This window comes from Lactuca virosa, chromosome 2 (genome assembly GCF_052849685.1).
Source record: "Lactuca virosa cultivar CGN04683 chromosome 2, Lactuca_virosa_CGN04683_v6, whole genome shotgun sequence".
Classification (NCBI taxonomy): Eukaryota; Viridiplantae; Streptophyta; class Magnoliopsida; order Asterales; family Asteraceae; genus Lactuca; species Lactuca virosa.
The window spans coordinates 148,483,219-148,490,773 of NC_136427.1; the positions used below are offsets into that span (position 1 = coordinate 148,483,219).

Sequence of the window (7,555 nt, forward strand, 5' to 3'; positions counted from 1 at the left end):
GTTGAGTTGTTGGTCGGATTTGTGAGTCAGGTGACTCTTCTCACTATACTATATGTAGGATGCTAGTTGTGTTTGTGACTCTTGCATTGTTTGTTGGGTGGGGCCCGTTTGTATGTTAGGTGAGACCCGTTTGTATGTTGGGCGAGGCGCGTTAGGTGAGACCCGGTATGTATGAGGGTGAGGCCAATTGGGTGAGGCTCGTTATGTGTTGGGCGAGACCCGTATGGTTATGTGGTATTTTGGGGAACTCACTAAAGTTTGTGCTTATGGTTTGTGGTTTAAACATTTTTCAGGTACTTTCAGTTCTAAAGGGAAGGGCCTAAACGTGACTGCACAACATCCCCTAGAATTTATTCGACATTGGTTATTCATGATTTTTACTATGATGTTTTGAGAAAACTATTACTTTTACTATCTTTTGGAACAAATGAATGAATGGTTTGATTGGTTAAAAATGAATTTTTTATTGATATTTTTGGGTTGTTACAAATGACATTTGGGTCTTCAGTTGAGTAAAGAAAAGTAACATAACTATACTAAATTTTTACAAATAATGACAACTCAGACTCTACATTTCAGGCATTATGAGCTATAGATTTTCTCATATTTATGAATAAACGATAGTAAAAATGTCATTACGAATGTTATGATTTAGTGTTTAATTTATATTGTAATTTAGTGTATAATTCGTATTGTAATATCGTTCTTAATTGATTTTGTAAATTCGTGACGTAATATATTTATATATTTGAAGTTATTTGTATTATCTATTCAATGGTATAACTACTTAAAAATAATGCATAAATGATAACCATATATTTTGTAATAAATTATCTATGTATAATATATAATGAATGTAAAGAATTGAATTAATCAATAATGAAAGACATAAATAAAAAAAATTAAAAAAAAGATATGAAAGTTGAATGATGATATTTGTAACTAGGGGTTTAAATGAAGATATATATTTTTACTGTCCCAATAAACCATAGAAAAATATGGAAATAATAGGTCTCGAACAAACCAACTTATTTCTAATGTATATTTTAAAACTAACCTATTTCTACAAAACATAATTACATATGTTTCAGGTAAAGAGAATGTATACATAAATGTTGTTCTGCCCTCATTCATCATGAAAATAATATTCAATGTAGAATAGTATTTTTTTATATGGTCTATAGAAATATACGAGTTCCATTCATTGATATATATCATTGTATTTGATTCATGATTATATTTGATAACCCTCACATATTAAGAATATCGATTACACATGTTTCAGAAACGTTGCAAACAGAGAATATAACGTTGATTATAGACAGACTCACAAACAAACATAGGTCAACACATTAAAAAATCGAGCGTTTCAATTTTTTAAAACTTTTGTATTATATATATATATATATATATATATATATATATATATATATATATATATATATATTCATTTGGTGTTAAATATAATTGTATGAGAATATGTGGGTGAGAGAGATATCCACCATTTATAAGAAGTATTGACATATTGTTTGAAAGAAACAAATGTCGGAGCTTTTTTATTTAAAAAAAATAGCTTTTAAAGTTAGAATAAAAAGCGCATGGTTTTAATGAAGTTCGACAATCACATAACTAAAACTTCATGATAAATATATGATGATAGACAATTTGACTCAAAATGTATCACGAAATGAAAAAATATCACATAAAAGTCACAAAATTAATATGATGAGTCATTGAGAAATGCTAATTCGCTAAATCACAATTATTTTTGCACAAATGTTAGTCACTTTATGATAAGTTGTTGATAACATATAAATTGGATCGTTCACAATGTAAATCAATCAATATGATGTTTGTTATGACCTCCAAACAATTTTGAACATATCAAAATCTTAGAATTATCGAAACCATTAAAACGTTTGAACCAACATTCATTCAATTTATCAAAACACCTCTAAACATGTTGTCGTCTTACATGGCTTTATTTATTTATTTATTTATTTTTGTGCTTTTAGTGTTTTAACCTTGATTCAGTTATTAGAACTATAGTTAATTAGATTACTGTATAAAGAATATTGAAAAACTTTGTTAATTATATTAATTTAAAAACAATATTAAAGTACAACTGAAAAGGGAATACAATGATGTTACTTAAAAATACAAGGGCCATTTATGTAAAGGACTATTACGTTAATCAATTAAACAATTTATATAGGGATAATGACTTAGGAGGGTAATAACGTTTCATGTTTGTCCATTTTAGGCCCCTAACGTATTTTTTGTGCGTATTACACCATTAAGGTTATTATAACCGTTTACAAATAATTCTTTTAACAGGAAGAAACCGGTAAAAATGATTATTTCTAAACAGTTATAACAACCTTAATGGTATAATACACACAAAAAATACGTTAGGGTCCTAATATGGACAAACGGGTTGGGCATTGGCTTCATTTAGACCTTCCTGTGTTTTCATCTATCCGTTATGTGGTTACAAAATCCAATCCGGCCATAGTTTGTTCTTCTCTCTAGCTCCTTGCTAGAGGTTTTTTTTTGCTAGAGGTTAACCGGATGATGTAGGGATAATGATTTAGGAGGGTAATAACGTTTCATGTTTGTCCATTTTAGGCCCCTAACGTATTTTTTGTGCGTATTACACCATTAAGGTTATTATAACCGTTTACAAATAATCCTTTTAACAGGAAGAAACCGGTAAAAATGATTATTTCTAAACAGTTATAACAACCTTAATGGTATAATACACACAAAAAATACGTTAGGGTCCTAATATGGACAAACGGGTTGGGCATTGGCTTCATTTAGACCTTCCTGTGTTTTCATCTATCCGTTATGTGGTTACAAAATCCAATCCGACCATAGTTTGTTCTTCTCTCTAGCTCCTTGCTAGAGGTTTTGTTTTGCTAGAGGTTAACTGGATGATGTAGGGATAATGATTTAGGAGGGTAATAACGTTTCATGTTTGTCCATTTTAGGCCCCTAACATATTTTTTGTGCGTATTACACCATTAAGGTTATTATAACCGTTTACAAATAATCCTTTTAACAGGAAGAAACCGGTAAAAATGATTATTTCTAAACAGTTATAACAACCTTAATGGTATAATACACACAAAAAATACGTTAGGGTCCTAATATGAACAAACGGGTTGGGCATTGGCTTCATTTAGACCTTCCTGTGTTTTCATCTATCCGTTATGTGGTTACAAAATCCAATCCGGCCATAGTTTGTTCTTCTCTCTAGCTCCTTGCTAGAGGTTTTGTTTTGCTAGAGGTTAACTGGATGATGTGGTTACAAAATCCAATCCAATCCAATCCAAACCTTTCTACTTTTTATTCTTTTTAATTTGAACAACTTTATATGAAATACACATATAAAAATAAATACTAAAAATCTTAAAAATATATATATTCAAAATAATAAATACTAAAAATCTTAGGAGGGTAATAACGTTTACTGTTTGTCCATTTTAGGTCCCTACGTATTTTTTGTGCGTATTACACCATTAAGGTTATTCTAACCGTTTACAAATAGTCATTTTAACAGGAAGAAACTGGTAAAAGGGATTATTTCTAAACGGTTATAACAACCTTAGTGGTGTAATACACACAAAAAATACGTTGGGACCTAATATGGACAACGGGAAACTTATTACTTTTGAGTCATCATCCCATTTATGTATTGTACTACATACATATGTTGATTTCAGAATAAAATCATCGGCAATGGAGGACGTTTCAGGGTATAAAGTCAAAATCGAAAATCAATTTGAACAGAGGAGGGCAAGAATTCATAGGTGGCCTGATATAGTATGAGCTAATCTTAAATATTCATTCCGATTTGTTAATAGACAAAAAAAAACCATACCTGGAAGAAGACTGTATTACTTCAAAAGATTGGGAAGAGGAGATCGTGTACAGCGGCTCGGTTTGTGTAGGACTTCATTTTATATTACGTGGATTAAGTGGTCTGGTACGAAGTTGGTGATACTCCGATTAACCTCCGATGAACAATAGGTAAAAAATTATGGTTTTTTTTCGGAGATAATCAAAAAAGGGTATTGTGGACTACTTTCCACAGATATAATAGGAGTATATATAATTTGAATGTGGTGAAAATTTGAATCCCTGAATTATCTCCCGTATATTCTGAAAAAATTTGATTCCCGCATTTTTAATATTAGTTCATTTTTCGTGGTGGAAATCCAAAGGATCCACCATTGTTCTGACTATACATCTACTGTAAAAGCCTTATTTTGGTGTCCATTTCAGAGCAATTTTCTAGCTTCTGGTGGTGGCGTAGGAGACCAATGTATAAAGTTTTGGAATTCAAAAACTGGTTTGTGGTTGAATTCGGTGAACACAGGGTCACAGGTGTGGTTTGTTTTGGAGTAGACATGAAAGGGATATTTTGAGCTCTCATGAATTTAATGACAAACAACACATTCTTTGGAAGTACCCTTCTATGGTTAAGTTGAATGAAATCCATGGCCATATTTCAAGGGTGCTAAACATGTCACGAGTATGTCTAAGCTGTAAATCAGTTTCTTGATAAAAAGTAGTTTGCTTATATAGATAAAAAGAGTAAAGTATGTTATTTGTGGTAATTTTATTATGTTGTGTGTGTTACAGAGTCTGCAGTTATATAACACAAAATATTAAAACAATATTAGTACCATTAAATGACAACTCTTTTAGAAGTTTTGATCATATGCTATCCAAGTCACCACCATTATTTTTAAAAATATATTGAAATTCTTCACATCTGAGGTGATTTAAATCCCCTTGAAGAAACGACCATATAAGATGATTTTGTACCAATCCGAATCAGGATAATATTTATAGGGGAATAAATCCTTGCATAGGGGTATGTTATGCAATTACAAAAATCAAAGGGCTTATAATTTTAATGTATCTCTTCAATCCCCCATAAAATATTACATTTTGTGGTGGACTAATCAAAGTAGAATGCTTCCTGTGTAACTTAATGATGCATTTTGAATGTACGTTAGTATAGTTAATAAATTGTTTTAACAAAAAAGTCATATAGACATACACACATTACAGGTACTTTGAAAGTAAATTGATATTTATCACCGAAAATCAAAGAATTTCACTGAAACTTTTATGCAATATATATTAGACAAAATACATAACAGTGCATCGTACTTTAAACAGGAGGAAAAAATTGATTGTAGAGATATTAAACAAAAATAAATACAGGGAGGATGCTATCACAGATGATGGAAGCTTTTGAACTACATGTATAAAAGTTCAAATGCAGGTAAAAAAAAAAGACCAGCTCCAGTAACTCCAAAAGTAGAGATATTGAACGAAAATGGTAAAAAAAATATCACTGTACTTCCATTTTTGTTGATGTTTCTCAAAAAGCCAAAAATACCATTATACTTTCTAATTTTTTATTAAATAAGATTAAGAATGTATTTTTTTTCGAAATTAACTATTTTTGGAATTTATGGTATCAAAGTGAAAATTGAGAAAGTACATTGCCATTTTCATTATAAGTACACTCTTAAATGCTTCATGCGTAACTTAAAAATAAGAACAACACACAAATTTTTTGTGTATTTTGTTTGTTTGAATTTAACAAAAGTACATTGCTATACATTCATTTACGCACATACGAATGCATAACACAATAGAAACAGAAAACATATACACAGACAACATACATACATAGCACAATAGAAACAAAAATCACATCCAAAGAACAAATAATATAATAGAATTTGTAAGAATGCATAAATTGCTTAGTTTAACAAAGGTTAATGTTGTTACTAGATCTGTTGTGTTCTAGATCTGTTGTGTTCTGTTTAATATGATGCAGCTTCAAAGAAACAAAGACTGAAGTAGAAACGTATTCCAACAGATGGTCGATGTGAGAAGAAAGAGACGTAAAGGGCAAAGATTTATTGGATTTTTAGAGATTATGATAATCTTTAATAGCCATAATTTCAGGATTCTTAATTAAATCAGTGAAATGATAAGGAATTCAAATTTCAAATCCCTAAATCTATGGTAAAAAATTTGGGTATATAAAAATGACATTAATATGTTTCTAAAGATATATATAACAAAAAATATTCCGGATTATTCAATTTAATTTTGGTGAGTTTTAATAGTCTTTATTACATTTCCTAAATTAAAACATAATATACATTTTATAAAATTGGTGCACAAAAAGTAAAACGATTTGACCAAATGATATGTCATAATTATCCAAAGATGCAAAATGTAGGATTGAAATGTAATCTAAGGCCCTTATTTCTTCATTTTAGAATTAGGGGTTCTATTTTAATAATTAACTAGGTGTTAGACCCATGTATTATATGTGTTTATTTAAAAGAAAATTTTAATGTGGAATTTTAAACATTTGATAAATTTGAATATATAAGAAATGTGAGAAAAATATTGAATTATTGAAATTAAAGTGTTTTTTTCTCTTTTAAATTTAAACAAATAATGTAGATAAATAAAAAAAAAGAAACTAATGAGACTTTAAATTAGTAATTTTAAAATTAAAAGGAAAGATCATTAATGAAATTGATATTCATTTATTATTACATGTAAATACTATATGGAATTTAACAAAACAGAAAATTTATAAATTGACATGTGAAATAAAAATTAATTTAGAATAACCGCAAAATTATATGTGACAAAATGAATGAGAATGTGACATGTGGAAAAAAATATCTTTATATATTAGAGTAGATTATGGATGTGTTTAGCTTTGATATATATATATATATATATATATATATATATATATATATATATATATATATATAATTTGATTTGGCTATAGAAGTTTTCAACTTTGCTTCAGACAAAAAGTTATTTAACAAAAATATATTTAAAATAAATTTCATGAAATTTTAGATTTGTAATTTAAAATAATTTTCGTGAAATTTCAGATTTTAGATTTTTTTTAACGACGAGCAAATATTATTAGCACAAGAAACAAAAGGCATTAAACGAGTAGCTCAAGCCATATTACAAAATAAAGTTGAAGAAAAGTACACCAAGTTGACCAATCGAGTTTATAAAATTTGGACTTATTCTTAACTCAATTGAAAGTGTAAAGGCTAATGTCATCAGCCAAAAAATTGTAGCTCGCATTTTGGATTTGAAAACAATTGCATTCATTCCCTTCCAAATCATCTATAAAGTCACGTAAATAAGAGACAGTTGCAGTTTTCGAGAATTTCTTCTTCCAAAACACGTATCTAGCATTACCATTAAATATGAGCAGGAGACAGACTGCTTTTTAAGAATACATGACCAATTCACCAACCATTTCCACAATCTGGACGTAACCCAACTTGAGAAAAAACGTCATCTAGTCTCTCCTCATCTATCCGGCAAAAAGGTTAAAGATTTGAAGAAACAACAATCCGATGCTTCAATAAGTTTGACGGAAAAAGGAATTATATTTCTGATAAGACGCCACATAAAGCAATTCACCTTTAATGGTATCCACTTCACCCATTTGAATGGAATACCAATGTCATCA

The 7,555-nt window shown here is 29.2% G+C and overlaps 1 long non-coding RNA gene across 1 annotated transcript; it reads left to right on the forward strand.

Moving 5' to 3' along the window:
• The first annotated feature begins 3,724 nt into the window (after positions 1-3,724).
• Positions 3,725-4,685, forward strand: LOC145156550 (uncharacterized). The gene is made up of 2 exons (XR_013736787.1): positions 3,725-4,035; positions 4,291-4,685. It is a non-coding gene; the product is annotated as an uncharacterized LOC145156550 (long non-coding RNA).
• Positions 4,686-7,555: the final 2,870 nt, after the last annotated feature.